General features: G+C 43.9%; 1 protein-coding gene across 6 annotated transcripts in view; it reads left to right on the top strand.

Moving 5' to 3' along the window:
- zfhx3 (zinc finger homeobox 3) overlaps nucleotides 1–24271 on the top strand; it is a 345346-nt gene that overhangs the window by 170622 nt on the left and 150453 nt on the right. For 5 of the 6 annotated variants that reach the window (XM_037094567.1, XM_037094566.1, XM_037094568.1 and 2 more), the window contains one exon: nucleotides 20910–21291. The gene's annotated coding sequence lies outside the window, so the exon portion shown is untranslated. The remainder of the gene's footprint in view (nucleotides 1–20909; nucleotides 21292–24271) is intronic. The other variant, XM_037094565.1, reaches the window with a different exon arrangement.

The raw sequence follows: 24271 nt of genomic DNA, 5'->3' as shown, positions 1-24271 counted from the left end.
ACATTGCTGATGATTTGTTTTGTCAAAGCTTTGCATCATGTGCTGCACAATAAAGCAAAAAACCCCATTTTATTTAACAAAACTATATGCAGAAAGTTTATGTTCGAATATTCATTATTTTAACTCAGCAGCATGTTCACAGGGGAGTGAACCCGGGGAACCTTTAGAGCGAAGGCCTCTGAGTTTCCCCACACCAGAGCTCCAGTGCGATCATGAGCATCAAGGCCCTTCCTCCCCCACAGTTTGGAGGAATATATCTCCCCTCAAATCCGCAATTATGCATAAGGAAGTCACATTTAAAATCAATCAATGGAAACTTGATTTCCCTTTGGCGTTGAGGGGATGATCCTGAAAGCCTTCTGACTCGTCCTCCAGTGCTGCGCATCTTCGGGCCTTGAATCAAACATTCATTGCTGTTGTCGAGTGGTCCAGTCAGTAAAATTCCAACAAAATCCACAATTACATCCAATTGTCAGAAGAATATCCCAAAGCCAACTTGATCCACACGAGTTCAAATCAGCAATTATATGTCACGTGCCGCAGTTAACACCGTCATTGTCTTGTAGCCAACTGAGTTTGAAATCAGTTTTAGGGTATGCAATCAGCATGATCAGGGATGGTCCTCTTACTTCCTCCGTGGACGTTTGTATCCAGGATGTCATTCCTTTCAGTTGTTGATTTTCTCAGGGAATTTCCAGTCTTGATTTCATTGTAGCAGCTGAACTCAAGAGATGTGCTGGGCCTTCCCCGTCCCATGTTGTCACCAAGGCAGACTTTGAGTTTTTTTCTAGTCAAAGCACAAAAAAAAAATCAAAACACAATCAGTGATGAATTAAGCAGGATAATTGATTTTTCTTTTTTTTGTCCGCGCAGAACATCTTAATTACCCGTCATCTGCACCCCCTACCTCCCTATGAAGACAAATCCCCTTTGAACCTCATGCATTCATGCACACTTACGCACATGCAACAATGTACCTGACAGTGCCACGTAGCAGGCCAAACTAGTGCAGGCATTAGCAAACTGAGGTGTGGGAATCGCCCCTTCGTTGCACACATAAACATTTCTTCGCGCTAATTCTCCATCCGTCACTTACCCGCATACTTAACGCGGTAGTCATTAGTCGCCCTCACCCTACCTCCCTTAATGAGAAAGCAATTACCATAGGTTCTCCCCCAATCCCAGTGGCCTGGCAGCGTTGTCCGAAACCTGCCTTCCCACCTGCCTTCAGCTCTGCGTCTGCTTCTCTCACAGATTCGCTTCTCTTCCCTTGCACCTCTTCTCCCTTTCACTGTGGCTGCAGACTCTCTCTCTTTCTCCATCCTCTCTGCAGCCTCTCTCGTTCGCTCCTCCCATCTCTGAGCTCTAGGCTGCTCTGGGTTTTAGACGGATCACTCTCACAATGGTTGATCAATACAGGTATTGATCCACTGGCAAAATGTTTATAAAATCATTCTGGGCAGCTGCAGTGCAGTGGGGAGGGGAGGCGGGGCGACGAGAGGGCCAGCATGCCATGCCATTCGCCTACGAGAGAGCCAGCACGAGCTGGATTGGCTGTCTGTCTACCCGCCTTGCCAGGAAGAGGGCTGGCATAGTGTGCGTTTCTTTGTCATTGTTGCTCGGCGTACCACAGCCCTCCCTGGCTTACGCTGCTAAACTTTCCAGACCACCAAAGCAGAGTGCGGCAGTTTAACCTTTTCGCCACTCGATGTTGACTGCTTGCCAAGCGGTGGCACCCGCTCCCTCTCCTTTCACATCAGCCAAGAAATTAATTTGCATAAATTAGCAGGCTGCAGGCAATCCCGGTCTAATGATCCGCTGTCATCTCATGTCCGCTTTCTCTCCAATCTTAGCGGGAAAACACATTTTCTCCATTATGCCGCCCTGGTGCTTTCCTGTCCACGTGCCCGCAGTGGGAAATGTGTCACCTCAGAAAGCTCGCCCCTATTTCACAAACATAAACCAGCATATATGCACACTTAACAAGTCTCAGCAGGTGTAAATAAGGGGAAGCTCCTTGCGCAGAGGAACACGTATCCACAGCATGCCCCAGCTGTACCGTCATGAGGGAACAGGGAGCAGTCTGGGGACAGGACTTTCCCCCTGGCTCTCATCCACGCCTCCCCCTGGACTCGCACACTTTGAAGCTTACCGTAAATGAAAGGACTCCGCTCCGGTCTCTATTGTGGGGATCATTAGCGACATTAGCAGAAACACACCAACCACAGAAGGCTGCTGTGCTCCCTCCGCAGTGAAAACACACTGTTGCTCCACTTGGGAATGCTACTGACAGGCCGGCTAACTCAAACATTGGAACGCTTTAGCAGTAAGCTAGATAGCAGATTCAATTGGCGCAGTTTATCAAAGGCCTTGTAATCCAGGGAGGGGCTTTTTCTTATGTCTTGTTGAGCGATGATGTATGAGATGTTTCTCTACACAGAGAAGATAATTGCAGTGCGGAGTGCAGTGTGGTGTAACTTTTTCCAGAACGACAACTCATGTTGAACCAGACTAACATCTGTCAGCCATAAGGCCAGGCAGCCTCTGTGACCCGGAGTCAACCTCGCCCCTCTGGGGTGTGTGGCTTCGTCTGTCCCCCTCCCTTTCTGGAAATCATCCTCGACCCAGATGCCCAGACACTGGCCCAAACCACAAAGTCTGGGCCTGCCCCAGCCCATCCTCCATCATAGAGCAGTGTTAAGCTAATTATGGGAGATGATACGTGTGACAGTAGCCGTCTAAGCGGTGCGTTCTTTTAATTAGCAACAGCAGTTGTTCCTACTTAGCGCATGTTGAGAAGGACCTCCAGGATTAGGCCTCACCCAGTTCTCTAAAGTCCCGGGAAAATGATCAGCACACGCAGACGGACACATGGCTTCGTAAACACGCGCTGGAAGTGTCAGTCACACATACGCTGGAGAGTGGTAATTACTCTAACACATCCAGAACTGGCCACAGCCCATTCATTACCATAACATGTTGTAATGAAGTTTAATCCCTCATCATGTTGTCTGTGGTCGGGGAGTGGTGTGCGGCTGTTATCCTCCGCTGCTCCAGATGTCTTCCAGACTGTCTCTCTCCTTAGTGCTGCACTAGACTGAAGACATGTCGTTCAGCATCCCACCTTTAGCCATTTCCGTCTTTCTTTTCATCCCTGCTTTTTTCCCTTGTAAATTCATTTTGACCTCATCCATCTTTGTTTCTTCCCTCCTCCCATATCTCATTTTTCACCCTCTGTTCCGTCTTCCACACACCCCACCATCTCTAAGAGAGTGTGTTATTTATTTCATCTGAATGCAGGGGCTCTTTGGTGCATGCTTCTCACAGTAATCAATTTCAGCTCAGACAGCATAACCAAACAAAGCACTGCACTCATTTCAGCATGGGCATAGATGTAACCCATCTCTCTCATTTTCTCCCTCCTGCTCCTTCATTGGAAGACATTTTGTTCTCACTCTGATACCATTATGTCAATCACTGCAGACATGTGGTGATGTGTGAATGCAGCTGCTAAATGAGTCATGGCAAGCAATGATCATTAGAGACCCGAGAGTTTGCATCTGTTAATGTATATGTCAGTTTTGTTGCTTATGGTTGTCATCTTTCAGTCTGTGTGCACACTGAAGTTTCTCTGTTTCGAGTCTGTTTTATGGCTTTTATGATACACGTGTGTGTGCGCGCAGCATGCTCAGCATTTTCAGAATATCCTTGTCCTCACTGGATGACAACATATGTCGAGTGTACACAAGAAGCGGGTTTCTCCCGCTACTGTATGAATAACAGCTTGAGCTGCTAGCTCTTCTGTATCCTTTTCTCTACCAGCCATCCTCTTTGTACCGCGGTTGAGACCACCAGTTAATGCAGCCGCTGGATTGGCCTCTTTCCTTGCTCTGCTTTTATTGATTTCAGCCAGACACAGAGACAGACAGAAAGAAAGGGCCTTTTCAGGAAGAAGTTAAATGGTCAAGTAGCGGGTGGAGGGTGGCTTTCACCACTTTATTGACGAGGTGGAAAAATGTCACTATTATGGAGGCTCTTGCAGCAGATAGCGAGCTGATTGGATGAGTGCCCCCAGGTCAGAGTGGAGCGCGTTCCCCCTGCAGCCAAACGAGAGCAAATAAAAGGGCAGAGGAATCCGCTTGAACTGGAGGTGAGGTTTCTCTCCACCAGGCCTCTCTTTAGGCAACGTTTCTCTGGGTGTATAAGGCAAAGTGCTCAGGATTTGGACCGAGGGCTGATCCCTGGTGGACTCCCTCCCTCTGAACTCTCTTCTCAAAGCACTCTGGGCTTGCAACGTATCATAGCTCTAGGGACTCCCGTGTTTTATATGTTACACAAATCCATGATACTCGCAGACGGTGAACAGGCTGTATTTACAGCAAAAGGTGACAGATGAAAAAAATGAATAAGGAATATAGAGACTGGAGTGGTGATCACACAGAAACACGTCCGTGTAGATGCAGCCATTTTAATGATGCCAAGGCAGACAGAATTTGGCAAAATGGCTGACTGGCCTGACATGTGTGAGTGATGTGATGCCCAGAATTTCCCTTCCACACATGTACAGAGGCAGACATAGATATGTGTCTGACATGTTTTTTTGCAGTGACAGTGTAATCATTACGTTTAAATCTTAATCCTTCTCCTTCATTATAAATATGCAAATATTTTATTATTTTCATTTCAGAAGTTGAACTGCTGGACATAAGATACATGGTGTATGTGCACCGGAGGTTACAAAGTTTCCATGCATAGTCGCGTTTGCTGAATTTCAGACCAGGATTGGCTCCCAAACCGTTTGTGATGTCACAGAGCAGCTCACAGGCCTCTTGAAAATCTACAAATTTACACTGTCAACAACGAAATGTGGAAACAGGTTTGTAGTGTCAAACTCAGCACATATGTCATTTGAAGCCCAAACATTCATCTGTACAAACATGAAGAAATACATATTTTTGATTACGCACTGATACCAGAGAGGAGCACACATCTGGCTCACTGAGTCATAAGAATTTGGGGAGGTGTCACTGAAGTCCAGTAAAAAGTGATACAAGCGTTACAGAAAATGAAAAAGGAAAAACACGTTGGGATGTTTGCGAGGAGAAACTGAGGGGTAAAGTGTATGAAAATGAAATTAGGCAGGACTGTGAGACAGTAAAGGCTGACAGAGACAGGGCTGTGAGTCCTGACAAATGGCTGCGGGTTCAAACACAAGCCACTCTTAGGCCCGGCCTTCTGACGTCAATCAATCTAATTAGCCCGGCACATCATCTGGCCGGCCCCTCCAAGCAGCACAAGACAGACCTCTGGAAAGGTCAGCATGCCACAGCAGAGACAGAGCAGTGCTTAATCAGAGGTGAAATGGTTTCTTTTCCAAATTGATTCCAGTTCGGATCAGACAAGAGTGTCTTGTGTGGAGCCACTTAAGGGAAAGGCGGCGGGCGCTTTTAAGAGGGCTTTTAAAACAAGACATTAACAAATAAAAACTGTTTCTGGTGACATCTGGATGAGGGCCCAAAGAGCAGCAGGCCATGTGAAAGATCTGTCTGTCTATCTGTCTTCATCAATTTCTGGTCTCTTTCCCCTGTTTTTTCTTCTCTCTGTGTATCTGTTCAGATTCCTGTTCTGCATGAGACACGGTACACATTTGGACGCGCGCTCAAGTGAACTGCGAAGATTCATGCAAAAACCTGCAGGAAACTTTGTCCCTCCGTGTTGTGAAAAAAAATTGCAAAATCTCTTTTTATAATGTTGACACAAAGCTGTACGGAATAAATATTTTGTCTTCCCTCTCGCAAAGTAAACTAAGTGCCATTAACACTGGACCCCCGAAGCGTTACGTCTTTTTACACCCCCCTTTAAAACTCTTTTTACAGCGGGCTTGTCGCAGCCATGTATACATAGAGGGAAACATCCGAGCTCGCCCCCACACACAGACACACGCACGCACACACACACACATCAGCACGCTGCACATTCACCAACTCCCTTATGCTGAATGCATAATATATGTAATGAAATAATGTTTCCAGTGGGGATGGTTGTGGCTGGGGGATGGAGATGTGTAGTGAATATCAATGTGGCTCCCCCAGACTCCCTGGTTCAATTGGTGCGATGGTGGGGGGTAAATGAACATGTGGGAGTGAGAGAAGCTTTATCCCTTTGCCCAAAGCTACAGTGAGGAGTCCGCACAGATAGAGGAGGGGGTTCTTCAGCGGCCCACTCAGTCATTATGAACTTGAGCTTCACACAGTCCGACTGATGCCGTGTCCTCTGTTGTCCCTTACATCCCAAGCTGGCTCTAAATGGTTGAATTCCGTCCTACAGCTCCTCCTAATTGCCCCATGCTGACTGTACGATACGCTTTTCATATAAAAAAAACAAAAACATACACGATGCTTTTTGTAGACAAAAGTGCAAGCCGGCGACAGAGATCAGACATATGGCGTACAGTCCCGCCATACCACAGACACCAGGTACATGAGTTCAACCTGCTCTGAACCACAGCTTCTCCAGGAAATCTCAATGAAAATCAATGGGGAGACAAATTACATCCCCCCCCCACGTGCCTCACCTTGACTGACTCAAGTGAGCTCATCTGTTCCATCTTGTCAGAGTGGTGATGCTGTGTCTCTGTCAGCCGGGCGCTTTGATGTTTTAAACATTACCATTAATAATGTTTTCAGCATCAAAATTAATTGCTTTGCTACCGTGTCCTGCTCTCTTCATCCTAAGCTGAGGCATGCATAAATCAAGACTAACTACCTTTGTCTTGAAATTTTGAGGTCAGGAATTTGGGATGAGACCAAACTTGAATGTGGCCAAGTAGAGTAAGCTCTGTGTGTCTGTGTGTGTGTGTGTGTGTGTGTGTGTGTTGCAACTGCGTTACATGAATCTAACAGACATACTGTTTGAAATACTTGCGTTGCTAATACGTTAAAGCATTCGTCATGTACTGTGTGTGGAGGACTATGCGAACATCTGTTGCATAAAGTAGCACTGTAGAGTACAAAAGAATACGTGAGAGTTGGTATAAGGACTGTAGGGGGTTTTGGGTACTTTTCCATGACCTCCATTTGAGCAAAAGATGCTGCCTGGTCTAGAATGCATGAACTTTTGCCCAAATAACTGGAATGCCATTTAGACATGGCTCGTTTTTTTCTTTTCTTTTCTTTTTTTTTTTACGAGAAACTTTGAAATATTGGAGCTGTCACTGAGTTAGCTTTGGGATGTCGGTCATTACAGGATGTGGTGACTTTTGAATTAGTCTGGATTAGATGCTGGAGAAGTATTTTTGTGACTTCCAGATGTTCTGTTATCTATAATTCCCAGCTGTGTCCTGAGAGGTTAAATGAGCTGGAAAGTTTCTGTCCAAGTTCTGCTATACTCATCAAACTCAGGGAAATGCAATTAGTGCCTTTTTTTGAGTTCACATCGCCTAGCAACTCCCTCCCTAAATAAACAATAAAAAAAAAAAAAAAAAAAAAAAAAATATGCCTTCCTTTTTCATTTAGCCACACCTCTTATCTGCCAAGCGCCTCCTCTTGAGTGGCTTTGGCCCTACCCAGTCTCTGGGGCCCCGCAATGTGAAGACAGGGTGAGGAATGTGTGAAGCATCCAAGGAAACATGAACTGCTATTTTCCCACAAGTATGAAAAAACACAGGCCATGGCTGTGGAATCTTTCTGACGCAATCAGCTAGTGGGATGGCTGCTGTACAGTGGGGATTTGGACAGGGGCTCAGGTCAGGGTGTTGTTAAAGCTGTAGTCTTAGGACTTAAAGATCTAAGCTGGACCTGGGCGGGTTGGAGAGCTGCTGACGAGGGCAAAAACCCTACGAGCGCAAAACTGGATGGGAAGGACAGCAGGAGCTGCCGGATGGTCCCATTTGGGAGCACTCACGAGTTCCTGCCATTTCATTTTTTTTAACAGGCATCTGTGGGGCAGCTTTTTAATTGTTTGTTGACCAAAGCGCCATTAAAAAAAAAACACAGACAGCGGGGTGGCTTTTACAGAGATGTGAGAGGGAGCAGAGAGCTGAAACAGGAGAGAGGATCACTGAAGAGGCCCCGGGAGGCCCTCCTAGAAACCCAGATGATTACCACACCGCCGCCGCCTCTGTAATTCTTCATACATTAAGACACACGGTTGAAAGGAATTCCCAAACACAAAAACAGAGCAAACTTCAATGAGTCTCTCTTTCTTTTCCTGATCTAATTATCGCTGCCCCCATAATCGCTGTTATATTCATCATAGTGCTCAGTATTTATAGGGTCTGTTTTCATCATAGTAATAATGTCACTCTGGAATTCCCATGCAGAGAGAGTGAGAGCACGAGAGAGGGAGAGAAACATACATCACAGAGTATATAGAGGAAGCAGCTGGAGATAGGGAGGGCTGCTTCTTGGATCCAGATATCATTTGATGTTAAGGAGGCCACAACAACAGGACCGCTCCTCTACCTCCCTGCAAATGCCGCCTTGTCTTGTCTGGACTTTCCCCCACCCTGCCTCTCCGCTAGACGTTCTGGGTTCAGCTCGGTCCTCACCTCCGATCCTCGTCTGGATCCCGTAGCTGTCTCTGAGCCGGCGTCACTTTTGCAGGCCCCTTCGAGCTTGGGAAGCATTGCACAAATTCATTCATCTTCCATTCTGTCTTTCACATTTGGCTTTTTAACAGCCGTTCTCTCGCCGTTTTTTAACAGTTCTTTCTATCTTTCTTTCTTTCTGTCTTTACTCTCCTGTTCTCTCTCTCACCTCTCCATCTCTCTCTCTATCTGCCCCCCTCCCTGCGCTCCCGTTTCAAGGGAGCCCGCTGCCTCCTATTCTCTGCCCCCACAATGTTGCTCCCAGTATTTGGGTATATATTTAACACCCACATGTGAGGCCTGGTGAAAGTGCCTGGGGAATGGAAAGGAAAACAAGCATGCCCTCTCTCCCGGCCCTTTAGTGCTGGTCTGCTATAAATACCTCCGGGTGGCGCGCCAGTTCCAGCACCAGTGGCATGGGAACCTCTCTCCCTCCCCTGGTCCATCGCCCGGCCACTCGAGTCCAGTCTGGGAAGGCTTCAGATGGCAGGCTGGCCTAAAGGGAGGGTTGATGGGCGAGTGTGTGTGTGTGTGTGTGTGTGTGTGTGTGTGTGTGTTTGCAACGTGGGCTGCTTATGGCTGTGGTGGTCCTTCCCGTGTGCTTTGTCTGCTTCTCTGAGGAGCATCCCGGTGTCTTCTCCCTTTCTCCCTCCCTGTCATCTCTCTTTCAAAAGGCTTCATGTATACTGCATTTATGCTGTTTTGCCTTATGAAGATTGTATGAATATGTGCTTTTCAAACTGTTAAAAAAAAAAAAAAAAAGAGATCCCCTTTTCTTCACTGCGGTGAAGCGTTTGTTATGTTACTCCCCCAAAAATTGATTTAGACTTTTCAAAGGTTTGTTCTTCACAGTGCTGTCTCCCTGTGTCGATGCACGACAGGCTCAGCTCATATTTTCAGAGTTTGAGGTAATAGTTTTAAACTGACAGACTAAACATCTCTCTCCCTGGCTGTTCCACTTCTACAGAGTAAATAGTTTTATGTGCGCAAACACGCACATAGGCGCATGCACACACACACACACATGCACACAAACTGTGTGATTGACCTATTCTAATGATTATTTGTCTTTGGTTTTTAGGGGTTCAGGAGAATTTGCTGTCTTACCTTCTCTGGCTCTCCTCATTCAAAGATGTCAAGGAGTTTTGCACAGTCGATGCAAGCCAGCTTCTTTATGCTTTACGTTTCTCTTTGCTGTTTTAGGCGAGTAAAATTTATCATATAAGATTCAGTGATCAACACATATCACCAGTGATGTCTCACTTGGCTAAAAACCAAAATACTTTAACATCAAAGCTTTTTGTTTGGTCATCTAACGCACTGAGTCCACAGATTAAATGTCTCTGTTGTCCACCCCTTCCCCCAACCCACCTCTTAGCATTTTCCCTATGTCACTTTTTCTCTCCCTCCCTCAATACTCGCCTTTCCTCTCTCCCACCCCTATGAGGCTCACTTGTTATTTTTTCGTACAAGGTCCTGTAATTAAGTTTGACATAAGCACAGGGATTAAATATGCGGTTGAGGAGGGAGAGAAAGGAGCTCTGTTACAATCTCAAGGCCAGCTGTAAAATGGAACCAGATTGCGACACTTGGAGTTGGAAAGTTTGGGAAAGGTGCCGAGACTGGAGCTGTGTTCTCCCAACAAACGGGATCGGAGTCTTTCTCCAGCTTTAGAGCGGCCAAAAGACTACCGGGTCTGCGGCCAAAAAAGCCAATATTAAAAAATCCTTAGGCAGAAGACTAACACACGGTCCGATCCAATGATAATTTCTGTTTCAGCCAACGGACTGCCATCTCCTCCAGCTAAACATTAACTATTGTCTGTTCAACCACAGCCCAGCCAGAGTCTACGCTGCCAAAAAAGTACTAGAAAGCAAAGTATTACAGAGTTAACTGCACATTTACAGTCTGTGAGCATGCATTGTTTCACTTCACTAATTTGTCTGCCCGTTTAAACTTCATTATCAAACTCAATAAACAAAAATGTTCCGATGAAAAGCAGCTGGTCTCTTTCAAACGCAAGTCAAAGTCATAGTTTAAAAAAGAAAAAAAAAACATGTTTACAGGTGACCAAATTAATCTTACAAGTGGAGACAAAAAGAGAAGTCACACCCACAACCTCCTGCTGATGGTAAGAATGGAAAAGTGATTCTAACGCTGAAGCATATTGCGGCAGGGAAAACCATTTCACATGCTATCACTCAATCACTGACACCAAATATAGAAATATAGGCTAAGATCAGCCCCCAGTGCACCGAGCGTGTCGATAGGATTTTCCTCTGTTCTGAACTCTGAGAGGTCTCACATGGAACTTTGCATTCTTAAATAACTCTGGCAAAACGCTTTAATCTTAATGAGTCTGAACAGCAAATCTCTCATCTGCAGCAAAAAGGATTAGGAATGCAGCGAAAAAAAAAAAAAAAAGACCGCCGTTCCACTTTGATGAATTGTGTTTAGAAAATCCCTGGGCATGAAGTTCCCCCAATGAACAAAGCGTTAGGCGAGAACGGATGCTTTTAAACAACACAACTTATCTGAGAGAAACAGAACATGCATTTAAGTGAAAATACAAAAGCAGAGCTGATTCGACTCCTCTGCAAATGATAAAAGTGACTAACTCGTTTTCCTCAATCCACTTAGCTGCTTTTGGAATCAAACCTGGAGTAGCTTTGCACAAATTACGTTGCATTGTGTTTTCCAGTGCTTCATCAGTGGCGTGTTTATTTCTTCCGCATGATGCATTTGCCCATTGTTAAGCGTAAATAAATGAATTCATAATTTTCTCTGCCTCTCGGAAGAAGCACTTGAAAATGGGTGATGCGGTGATGAAGAAGGGAGTTGATGAACAGAGACGGTAAAGTGCTGGAAGTTGTCACTTCCAAAAGCACAGAAACTCTTCCTGTGCAGTTTGCTGTGGGCTTTTTTTTTCTCGCTGCTTAAAGACCAACTTTTACACCAAGTGTGAAATTTTTAGTTAGTTAAGTATGCTATTATGCAGAGGTGTTTATTTGTATTTGATTAATACATTATTGATAATATGTTAATGCAATCCAAATCAAAGCAGTTCAGCGTTTACTTGATTAATTATTACTCTGTGGTGTAATTTCCCCAAACAGTCTCTCTGAGTGGTAAGGGTTAGAGCAGGAAGCCTCTGGCTAGTTCAGACTGCTCAAACTACAAAGAGCCTTACTGCACTGGGACTTGCTCTCGGTTCCCCCTTTCCAACCCCCACCCCCCACCCCCACCCACCTCCTCAGATGCCCCAAGGCCTTCAGAAAACTACTGTGGCTGATTTTTGCGCTGTATTTATTTTACCTTTCTTTCCAAATCAGCGATCCCCTTTGTTTCCCGTAATGGACGTAAGAAAGAAGGAGATATTGCTGATGCAGGCCAGACAGACGTTCCATATTAATGAGAAAGTACCATCATGCCAGATATACATGTTCCTGAAATAAATTAGCATATCACCAGGGTGTGTGTGTGTGTATATATATATATATATATATATATATATATATATATATATATATATATATATATTCCTGCTCAGCGCAAGTCTCTGTGTTGCAAAGACATCAATGTCTTGTGCGTGTAGAGGAGTGATAAATATTACCATGCACTTGACCTATATTGATCCCCCAGTAGGGTGTATACCCACTCCACCACATTGAGCCTAAACATCTGGTCACCAGAGTGCTCCTTTGAATGACAGATAACATCTGGGAAGTCTGCTGCTATCACAGGAAACAATGTTCCTATCTCCCCCTCCCCGCCCCTCTATCTCTCTGCACTCTCTCCCTCCTGTCCCTCTTTCCCCATGTCCTGCTCATAAGCACATCCCTTTCATTGATTTCCCATTAACCCCTTCCAGACTGCGAGTATCTGCCCACCCAGACAAGCAGACACCAATGGATTGATTACCAACATAATGGCATCACTATGGCTGCCCATTCTCATCAGGCTGACCAGGCTGCTCCGGCCCATCTCCAACTGTCTGCTGCTCTCCACTGTCTTCCTCTGGCTCTTCAACGTATCTTCCTCCCTCACTTCCCTTCTCCCGTCCTCCTCTCTTTACACTTTCCCCTCCCAATTTCCCTCTCTAACCGCTTGTCCTCGTCATCCTCTGTCATCTGTACCTTCCTCCTCCTTCTCCTCTCAGTTCCCTGTTAATATTCACCTGGCAACCGGCCTCGGGTCACACGTGTAGAAACGCCAACTGAGGCACAGCACTCAGTGTTCCCGTCTGTTTTCGCGATACCATGATAAAACATGAGTGCACACGTGTGTCTGTGCGTGTGTGCAGATATCTCACTATATGAGCTTGCAGGTATGTGCTTATTAGTGTCATTGTTGACAGCAGCATGCAATTCATTTGGACACGAGGCCGAGATGAACTGTGAAACAACACGCATTTAGTTTCATCAAACTAACAGTGCAACTTTAGCTTCAATTACTAAGAAAACAGACTAACTTTTACAAAAATACCCGCCGAAGCTATTACAACGTCTGAGAAAATTAAACTTGTTTCTGTGTGTGGGTGGCTGCATTGATGTGTGCATATGTTTAGATTTTTCCTCCTTTTGTTGTTGAACAGACTGTGTGTTAAAATATATACTTACATGAAAGGATGCCATCATATCTGTTTCACTATGTATTTCCTCCCTCACTTTGGCAACTGCTTTGGCGGCGGAGATAAAGTAAATGTGTGTTTGTTAGGTTGTGTTTGTGAGCCACAACGGAGGCAAGTTAGAAAAAGCCCTTCATTTAAGCATGGCGTGCCTCCATCAGTCCTAGTCTCTGATGTACAAAGAGCCCAGAGGAAGGAGCTTCACAGCTGTTTGTAAACTATGAGAACAGGAAAGGTCAACAAAGTAATGCAGTGCGTTTTTTGTAACGCATTTTCATCTCTCTCTGTTCCATAGTGAGACAGCAGGGCTGCGCCCTGCCTCAGTAGTACTGGTGCATTTAAATTACTGTTCTTGCCTGGAGAATAATGGTGAAAGCATAACCCCATTGTATTCTTTGATAAACTCTGGAAAATGCATGGTATAAGCTGAGGAAGAGGCGCGGTTTAAGGGCACAATTGCCTTGCAAATCTACCATGGCAAAGTTTTTTTTTCTGAGAGAGAGAGAGAGAGAGAGAGAGAGAGGGAGGAAGAGAGTGGTGAGAAGAAGGGGAAATGTGGAAATGATGGTTGCGGGAGAAAGAAAGGGGAGAGGGAGATGGAGGATCCAGCGTGGGGGTAGAGTAGGGGGGTCTGTGTTGCAGGGACATGTGTTATCTCTGGGTGCAGAGGTCTTTGTTTGCAGGGCAGAGAGGTATAGATTTCCTCTCCATGTCAGCGCCTTTATTTAGGGCTCAGCACAGAGGGGACAATGGCAAACTAATCCACCACTGAATCAGGATTAATATTCAAGCTGCAAATATTAATTCACAGCCAAAAGGAGGAAATGCAGAATGTGTCAAAACGCTCAAACAAATAAAGAACAATAAAGCCCAAGATCCTTGACCAGAAATTCCATCCCGAGTCTTTCATATGAGTGCATTATTTTTACTGGGGACTACAGTCTCGTCTCAGCATTCTGTTTGATTTCTGTATTAATCTTCATAATGATTTTCTATAGAAGAGCGGGAGCTGGGGGAAGCTGAAGAGCTGCATGTTGTTTTTGGCTATTCTCCTCACTAAGCTCTGGATTTAAGATCTGGATTTGAATATTTATGATAGAAAATAATAGAGGTTATAAAAATAAGTCCCTGCAGAGCTGGGCTGTAAGTTATAGGGGTAAGCAATGCCTCCCACATCAAAGAAGCCCGAAGACGTTGGCCAGTAGTCTGACGCCTATAAAAAAGCCTATAGCTCCTCAGCCCAGCCCCAGCAAACAGTGTTGAAGGGTGCTCATGAGCACCCAATATGTTGTAAAAAAAAAAAAAGTTATTTAGTTCAATTTAGGTTTGTCTCAACTCAGAACAAGAGAAAACAGATCTGCCATCGGGGTGAGATCGTTTGACTCGTTTCAAATATAGTTTCGCTTGTTTTCAGATTGAAACAAGTGACAGTATTTGTAACTGACAGGTGGATCACTCCTCTAGTTTCAGCATCATATCACTTGACCCAGGGAAAATGTTTTAAACATGCTGGTTTGCATTTGAAACAAGTGACACTTCGCCTTCCATTTGACAGCTTTTTCCCTCATTTTTTCATAGAATACTTAGATGTTAAGATTCAATACCAGACTCATGACAGTAATATTTTGGAGAACCGTGGAAATGAAATGCTCCTTGCTGTTTTCCTCCTGAGTGTCTAACTGGCGGGGCAGGGCGACCTGTCCCGACAACATGAGGGGGTAACATTCGGGGTGCCGAGCCTGACGCGGTGTATGAAAGATAAAATGTTTGATACACACCCGTGATGCTGTGCTAATAGTCCATCGCTGTCAGATCTGTTTAACGTAACGGGCCACATCATTTAAATTGAGCCATTAACCACTCTCAAGATGTTTTTATTTTTTTGATTTTTATTTTCGTCTCTCGTGGCCTTGAAAAAAGAGGCGGTAGAATAAAGTTTTTACACAGGATTAGTACCTCAGTATTGTCCAAACAAGCGAGTGTGCGCGTCCACAACACACCCCTTTCAGCACACATACACACACAAGCACAGTAATCCCGCACTAGGGGGTAGAGGCCCTGTTGTATACCAGCCTGAAAAACCATTGTGATGTTCAAAGGGGCTTCACAGAGGCTCTCACCATTGATAAGGTCTAATGTGATGAGGGACTGTAAACTACATCTTTTATACATGGCAACATAATGTGAAAGGTCAGCTTATCTTAATCCTCAAATCTGCAGCATCCAGGCCCGTGGCCCCATTTCATGAAGTTAAAGAAATAATCTTGGAGTCCATTCTGAAGACGGCCCTTATTATCTTCTCTGCGAGGTCCAATCAGAAGATATCATTAGGGTGTGCTACGAATGCACTGTAAGGAATGATTATTTCTCTTTTCTAATCGGCCCCAATCATATCATAGAATCAGCTGGACTGTGTGCTCATGGTGAGAAGCTTTATTATGTCCAGTGATTAATCATCAAGCACTGCCTTATCCCCCTTAGACACACAGCACACCGCCGGCCTCGTTCACAGGCAAGAGAATGGAAAGCATCACCTTCATCAGCGTGGTGCTTACCTGATTCTTCATACTCTCACTATTGGCCTTGTAAAGTAAAACGCTGTTGTGTGTCATCATCTCAAGGATATGAACAAGATTTTTAAAATCGAGGTGAAAAAGCATTTTGCATCGTGATGTATCACTGAGCTAAACAGGAAGGGCAGTTGGGATGTGATGTTGGAGGAAGCTGATTTGAATATTTTGTGACGATGTACTTGTGACAGGGCAGTGGTATCCATTAGGGTTAGAGAGAGAGAGAGAGGGACAAAGTCCATGGTATGCTCCATATAGTTGCTGTAGCAGTCCACTGTAAAAAAAAATAATAATAAAAATCCTTAAGTTACTACTTTGCTCCAAGTGAATAGATTCACCAGCAGGGGCTCCACAGGGCCCCCTATAACCAAAGTACAAGGTCTGAGGTTGGAAGACACACCGACGCACCATGCTGTGAACCATGCAGCGAACTCATGAATCTTAGCTATGTGCCGCAAAAAAAAGATGAATCTATGGGGTGGATGTCGTGATGTCGTGATAATATTGGTGGCACATCGTACAGTAGTTTGTTTACAGAAAGAAAATGTTGGATTTAGATTAAAGAGTACAAAGAAATGGACGTGTTGTATTTTATTTTGCTATTACCTACATTGTCAACTAGCTGCAAACTATGACTGTTAGAGAGGCATTTTTTTTAATCAGCGTTGGGTACCAGTGGTCATACACTGGCACGTCTTTATGTTTCGCGTACTTCTTTAGCCGTGCCTTACCTGATTTGGCTTACCCTGGATTTTTTTATTTGTTAACTTTCCTGATCTGTTCCAGTCTGTTCCCTTCCTGCGACTGCCAACAGAAGTTTCTTGTCAACTTAAAAAAAAGGAGGAAACAAGGTGTCCTTAAATTCCCAACAAATTGCGGAACGATAACATGCACAGTCGCCGAGTGGAAGTCGCTCGTGTATCCTGCAAATTAATTCAGGTCAAAGAGGTTATTGTCTCAAGACCAAGTTTGGGCAATTTGTTACTTAGGAATCCTTTGTTCTCAACTGAAAGTGTGTCAAATGTAGACAGATTGTGAAATATTTATTCCTTGACTGCAGATCATATTAGAGTGTTATTGTTTGTTTCGTTTTGTATTCCACCCCTAATTTGCCAGTGGTACAGTTTTCTCAGGAAGCCTAACAAACACACATCAACTTTAACAAAGGTAGACCCCATCCTGTAGCCTTAATTAGAAGGAAATTGTAAACAGACGCATGGCTTTCTTTTGCGGATTATCCATACTTTATGACTGAATGTTTGAAGTTATGAGGGATTCTGAATCAGCACTGCTCGAGTGCTGCTCTTATAGGACGTTGTTGTCTTCAATTATTTTCAGTTATATTCCCGTCTGTAAGAGGCAGGGGATCATTTATTATTTAAAGATGCAATCGTTGCTGTTTATCTGGGATTTTTAAAACCGGGTTATCTTTTTCGCGTAGTTTTTTTGATTAAAGGAACAAAGTGTAATAAAGTGCAGTTTCAAACAGATGCTTGTCTCTGCAGCGCGAGAGCTCATCTGCCATTATTGTGATTTAATATGAATGGTGCCAAGCAGCTGCCAAGAGAAGAGATCTAACGAGCGTCGGGGATGCTTTAGTATGTACATAAAGGGTCTCACGCAGACACAAGCTGGTGCAAACACACACACGCACGCACGCACACAAATACACATTTAGTTTCAGACTAACAATCACACATGTTTCTATCCATATGCTGTAACTAAGGGTGGTTGACAGAAAGACTTGGAGCCTGTGGTGGAAGAAGTCCTCATATCTTACACTCAAGTGTACGCAGAAATACTTCAGCGACAAGAAAGAATTCTGCATTTAAGGTTTCACTTACGTTAAAGTACAAAAGTTATGACCGGAAAATGTATTGCGAGGCAGGATGGTCTTTTCCAGAGTTGTGTTAATATTATTGTAATATTATTTCTGATGATTTAACTCTTCTTTCTGATCAGTGTTACAGCTGTGGGATAACTATATATATATATATATATATATATATATATATACACACACACACACACACACACACACACACACACACACACACATACATACTGTTCCTTTTTCTTGATAATTATTTTAACAGGATTAACTGCATTTTGTTGAGAACAAGTTGTGATAACTAAATAAGGAAAATATTGATCGATACCGTACATTTTGGGAGCAGACATCAAGAAACCAAACAGCTTGAAGCGATGTGAGTAAAGGTGCATGTTGAATTCATGCACACAGAGCTGATTGGTTTCCTGTCTGAGTCTGTCGGTTTAGAAAGACAGCAAGAAGCCTGCAGACCCACTCAAAGTGGAGGTGCAGTACTGCCGGTCGTTCAATACATCTTGCTACAACATCCGTTATTTCATCCCTCAATAAAATTGTCATGCACAGAGCTTCATCCCCCAAGTGCACACTAAGAATAGAACCTTTTTCCAGGTTTGGGGCAGCAGTTGTAGTTCCAGTCCTGCTACTACATCTCTCTGTTCTTACACATATTGTTTTTTTAAACCCCAAAGCCCCACAACTCTTGCTGGGCCCCTCTCATGGTTACTAGTATCCACTCGCCCCACCATCACTCTTGTTACTTCCAATACTTAACTTTACACTGAAGCCTTTGCCCCTGAGACCCTAGTGTTGGGAGATTAGTCCGGCCTCAACTGAAGTAGACAAACTGCAATCAATACCTGATATAAGCAGTCCGCCGGGGTCAGGCGACCTTGCTGTATGGCACCCACAGCAACTCTAGTAAAGTCCTTATAAATTCTGGGTGACTGACCCCTGACGACCTGGGCAGATAAGGTCAGTCTGGCCACGGTGACCTGGAGCCAAGAGGCCAGTGTCCAGTCAGTCTGGCTGTCCTATAATGAAGTGGCCAGTATTGCCTTTCTGTCACTCAGCAATTACTGGGAGAGATATGGAGCCATAGATAGGTGCTGAATGCACAAGGAGGCAGTGGCCACAGAATTACATTCACGAGGCAAAGGACCGGTAAAGTGACATGTAAACTACTCTAATATGGACTGGTAATGACCGGGAGCAAGATGGATTGAAAGGAGTCTGACAACTTCAGTGGGACTGCATTATGTCTGCGCGTGCAGCCACAGGAAACACTACTGTAAAGCTCACGGCTGACAGCTGCTTTTATATACTGATGATTTGCTGCAAGAATAGATTAACAGTCATGCAGTAAAAAAACACTTCACAGGAGGCAGCATTCTTTTTGCTATACTCAAAATCATTCTTCAGATATCTTTCATATATGTGAATGTGATATGATTGTTCTACTTGTAGATTTATTTACATGTTAATTTGAAAAAAAAAAAAAAAATGCTGAGAACATCTGTCGTTACCAAAGTACTGATCATATTAGGGATCATCCTAGATAATCAGCCCACTGGGAGAAGCTGATGGATGTCGTCCCTGATGTATTAACGACACAGGTGGATCTCGCAGACTGAGAAGTGTCCAGATTAAAAGACAAACAGACTGACAGAGGTCATGCCTCCTGCACAAACAGAGGCCCACGTACGTCACAGTGTTGCTCCCACGGCCTGTTGTGCTCCCCGACACAGGTCAGGGGCGAGGAAATCCCCGAAGCCATCCAGCTGCCGCCATCAGAGACTCTCGGCATTCTTCTGTCTGCTAACTATTTAGTTGTCAGTGATTTGGTTAAGTGGAATTGACTTTTATCTGCGGTGTGCTGTGGGGCTGCCACCGGCAATTCAGAATCCCCCTTCCTCAGCTCCTGTCTTAGCCCGGTGTCACATCCAGCACATTGCTATTGGCAGCTGAGCCAGGCCTAATCAATAGCCCAGGTCAGGGATGGCCCGCGGCTCTGCTGTGGGTGGGCTATTGATCCGACACACACACTCCCACAGGTCGCTCTGACAAAACCGGGGAAGTCACAGCCGCGGACAGAGCAAGGGAAGAGGGACGACGAATTAACAGCCACGCTCTCCGTCTGCTGTAACCGCTGATGAAACACTGTCATGAAAACAATTAATTTGTGGATTAGCAAGTAACGCAGCGTGTACTAACGCAGGAAAATCATTATTCAAATTGATATTATCAAAAATAAGCGATGCGATTCCGAAAACCCGGAGTTGAACCGAGAGAATCGGATAAAACAATTCAGCTGCACGCTCATCACACCCATACATAACCTCTGCCCCCGTCTGCCTGTCTCTCTTTTTCATTTCTTTCTCTTTGCTGCATAGACCCTTTGTTGTCATTCTTTCAGACCTGTGGCCAATGAGCAAAGAGTTATTTTTGTTGCAGTTTTAAATGTTGCTCCCCGAGCTCCTTATCAGCACCACAATAAGAACTCTTGGGAACAATTAAACACGGGCTTTAACTCAAGTCTAACCACACAGAGGTAAAAATAATCGCATAGGGTTTTTCCAAATGGAAGTGGCTTCAAAAGAGCTATTCAGTTATCACAAACCGTCTGCCTCTCCCGCCTGTATTCCCTCACTAAAATCTCTGTCGCTGTGGAACTATCGGAACATATGACAAGCATATTTACCCAGCTTCACAAACCAGGCCCATGTGGAATTCAAAGTCTTTTTTTTTTAACATGTTTTTTTTTTTTTCTTTCCCCATCGCTGTATTTGACAGTTGAATAAATATGTATTGTCTATGAGACTTTGTTGTCGCATACGGAGGATCCTCTGCAGAACAGGCAATTATATATGCTATTACAGGAAAATGTCTTGTTCTGGTTACAGGGAAATTAAGTTTCTCCGGAAGTCTTACCACAATTCTCATTTTTAAAAAGTCTTGAGTGGTACGAGAGGAGAAATTAGTCACAGCAGTTCATTGACTATTAAAAGAAATCTTGAAATCACAAGAGGCTTTCCTTCAGTAGCAGCACCCAAATAATTATATAGATTAATTTTTGCTGGCTCTGAAAACAGCAAATTAATTTTGAAGTCTTGATGGTATTATGCTGCTCTGGTCTGCCTCTCCTGAAAGACATTTATTGTGTGCTCAGACTGCAGAGCCGAGGTACACAACATGCGGGTGCGCCGCATCGGAACTCCATCCTTACTGTCATGATTTCCAACTGTGTTCAAAACATGTTCCTAACTGCGTCTCTCTTTCTTTCTTTTTCTGTTTCAGGTGATGGTGTCATCCTGATATGTTCTTCTTGTGACCTGGGAGTCCCTAAATCCCAAACCATATAGCTTTGGAAATCCCTGGAAATACCTGGAATTCTGGGAGTACGTCACCAAAACTTCTTAAGGTGCCCAGGCGCCGGATCAATAGCTTTACATCCTCCTTTATTTTTTTTATTTTTTTATTTTTTTTTGTGAATACAAAGACAAAGGCGAAAGTCTGAACGTTAGCAATAGCCACTGGCCATCCACCATTGCTCTGACGAACCTGCTGCGACCAAGAGGGCGTGACCTTTCTGCCTGCTGACTTCAAACAGACACTTGAAAAGAAATCGCAGTCAGAGAGCCTTCCGTGTGGTGGCAACACAGACCAAAAACCCCATCAGGTAAGGCTGTGAAGTCCTCCATGCTCCTGCTGTCCGAGCCCCAAAGCCCTTTAACTTCTTCAGGGCTTTGAAGCTAACTTGTCCCCAGTCTGTGTCCCCCCACGCAGTTAGCTCGCCTTCCGAGTTTGTGCAAAGGGAAGGCTGACTGATAAATGCCCCGCTTTCATGCTCTGCTCACCTGTTTGTTCCTCTCGGATTAGAGGCTCTGAATATGTTGAGGTTGTTTGGTTGATGGACACTCGCTCTGGGTTCTCTTTTTGGCCAGGGAATCGCCAGAGCTAGAGCGAATGTGCAAGAGGGTCACATGCGGGACCCGGTGGATCACACATACATGAGCATATATGCTCACTAGCTTCTATACATGTCAGACAGTGTGGACATGCAAACATGTGCTTTATATACACATATAGCTGCAGGCCAACAAGTCTAAATGTGCAAAAAAAATACACACAGGGATATGAAGTGCATTTTATTTATGGTTTCAAATGATGACAGATCTACAGGATACACTCTACTGTATGATTTCTATAACAGTTATCAGTAATGCTGCCAGAAATGGGATGAGTTGTTCCAAGAAATGGTTCTTTTAGCCTACTGTAGCTGATGAAATGTCACTGCTGTTTGATTGTGTGCGAGTGTGTGTTTACAGACGGGTGTATTTTACGTTTCGTATGTGTGTGATTAAGGATAGCTATATAGAGGATGTGTTCGAATCTTGTATCAGAAAAGTGCAAAGACGGCACATTTCGGATGCATACATGCATTTTTGGGGGGCTTCATGGCACGTGGTTGTAAAATGAATGTTTCCATACAGAGCGACTTTGAGATTGGTTTCGCTCAGCGTCACCTCTCTGGTTTTATTAGGGTCTGGTTTCCCAGTAGTCTTCCAGAAGACTGACAACACATTTACAGTCAGTGATTAAGGCTTGATCCCAGGTTATCCTGACTATATTAAATCATTCCGCCTGATAAGGGAATCTGTATGATTTTATTCTTTCTCAGGCAATGACTTGGAATCAAATGCGATATAAGGATATTGAGATTAGGTTTGTGCCTGTGTGGCAAAGCATTCTCCCTCCATCATACAAAAGGTAAAAACTGCTAACTTTAGCTCCTCCGCTACAGAATAATGCTGCATTGTGTGCTCTGAAAATAGGCCTAATTAAAAATAAAGAGTTTATACAATCAAGTGAATATACTATAATAAAAAGTGACAGTGAAAGCAGCAGGACATCCTGAATGAGACGAGTTATGTCGTTAAGCATCTAAAGAGCTTTGTTTGAAAAGTTCAAAGTAATTTTACAAAATTTGGGTCACTGAAATTTAGTCCCCAGCAGCAAGTCATTGTTTTGAAAATGTGAATAAAAGAAGAGAAAATAAATAAATAAGCAGCCCTTTTTTTCTTCCTCCTGCATCTTTCAAGATTATTTTTAGTATGTGGAAAAATAAAACACTTTGCAGCGCAAGAAACAATATTTATCGTCGCAGGGCTAATTAAGGACGTGATCTGAAATGTATTTTCCGTAAAGTCTGATTTAGGACCCGAAGGGTCAGCTGCCTCACAATAGGACAAGGATAATACAGCAGGAGTCAGGAGTGGAGAGGAGAGCAGCTCCCCTCCCTGGCCTGTGTGCTGATGGAGCTGCATTCCTTGCCCAGGGCTCCGGGGCTCCGACACTAGACCTTATTTTTCATGTGGGCTGCACACTGTTCTGCTGCAGTCGGGGTTGCTCCCTTTGTGCCAGCCCTCCCCCTTTTAGAGAAAAAGACATGCATGATTTCATACATGAAAGATATATGTAATTGGACAGCAGGGCCTATGCAATACATTTACAATTCTAAACAGAATACGTTAAAAAAACAGTTTCCTCTGTCTCGCCCACCCTTTTCTTCCTGAGGAAATGTATTTGCACTTATTCAAAAAACATAAGATCAAAAAATAGACAAAACACAGGTTATCATTCTTGTTACATGCTTTATATCTCACGCGAGCGTTCAAAATGCACAAGTGCTGCCAATATATATCCCGCGATTCCACTTTATCAGTATGTGGCTCAGGCGGTTGTGTTTTAGCTTACAGAGAAAAACAGTGGACTACAGTTGCAATATATATATATATATGCATCTGGATTAACTACCACCACAATTAATGTTATAATCAAGTTCACTATATTACTCATACCCTTATCTCTACTTGTCATGTGCCTCTTTAGAGTCAAAGATGTTTTCTTAAATTAAAAAAATACCCAACATAAATCTAAAAACAGCTCACTAACATGCATCACAGAATCAGTTCTGATACATAAATACAGCCACAAAGTGCAATGCATCCATGATGATGGAAAACCAGATCTGATGTAGACACACAGATGTATTGTGCGTCTGGGTAATGCTAACTGTGTGTTCAGTTTACATTCTCAAACAAAAAAAAAACACAATCATCAGGCAGCGCAAACAAAGGCAAAATCTAGAACCGCATTACATTTAAATCAGACGTTTCATAGTGAGAAAACAATCTGTTGTCTCTCTCCTCCAGACTGAGAAGTTATGTTTGTATAACACAATCACATTGCGTGGAGATCTGCTGTGTGTTACTGGCTGGATTTGAGGGAGCCTCGATCTATTAGCTCGCTGTGACAAAGACACAGTGGGGTATTTGAAAAGATTCTTTTATGGCAAGAACATTTTTTTTTTTAAATGTACGAACAAAATTCAAGTTCAAGATGAGACCAACATGATGATTTCGGATTAATTCACAAGCTGCCATGAAGTGAATTAATGCGTGTGTGCGTGTATGATCCAATGCCCACATTTTAACCTCTAAGCTATGAAAGAGAATATCACATCTCTGTCTGTCATTTGACCACAGGGAGGGTACGACCTTTAGGAATTCAAAGACAATTTTTCACGTTGATGTCTTTCTGCCCTTGCAAAAACAACTTGTTTGACTGGATGAGATCCAGCCGATGCAGTACGCAGT

This window comes from Acanthopagrus latus, chromosome 4 (assembly GCF_904848185.1).
Source record: "Acanthopagrus latus isolate v.2019 chromosome 4, fAcaLat1.1, whole genome shotgun sequence".
Taxonomy (NCBI): Eukaryota; Metazoa; Chordata; class Actinopteri; order Spariformes; family Sparidae; genus Acanthopagrus; species Acanthopagrus latus.
The sequence above is the reverse complement of the archived record's forward strand: the minus strand, read 5'-3'. Positions and strand labels throughout refer to the sequence as shown.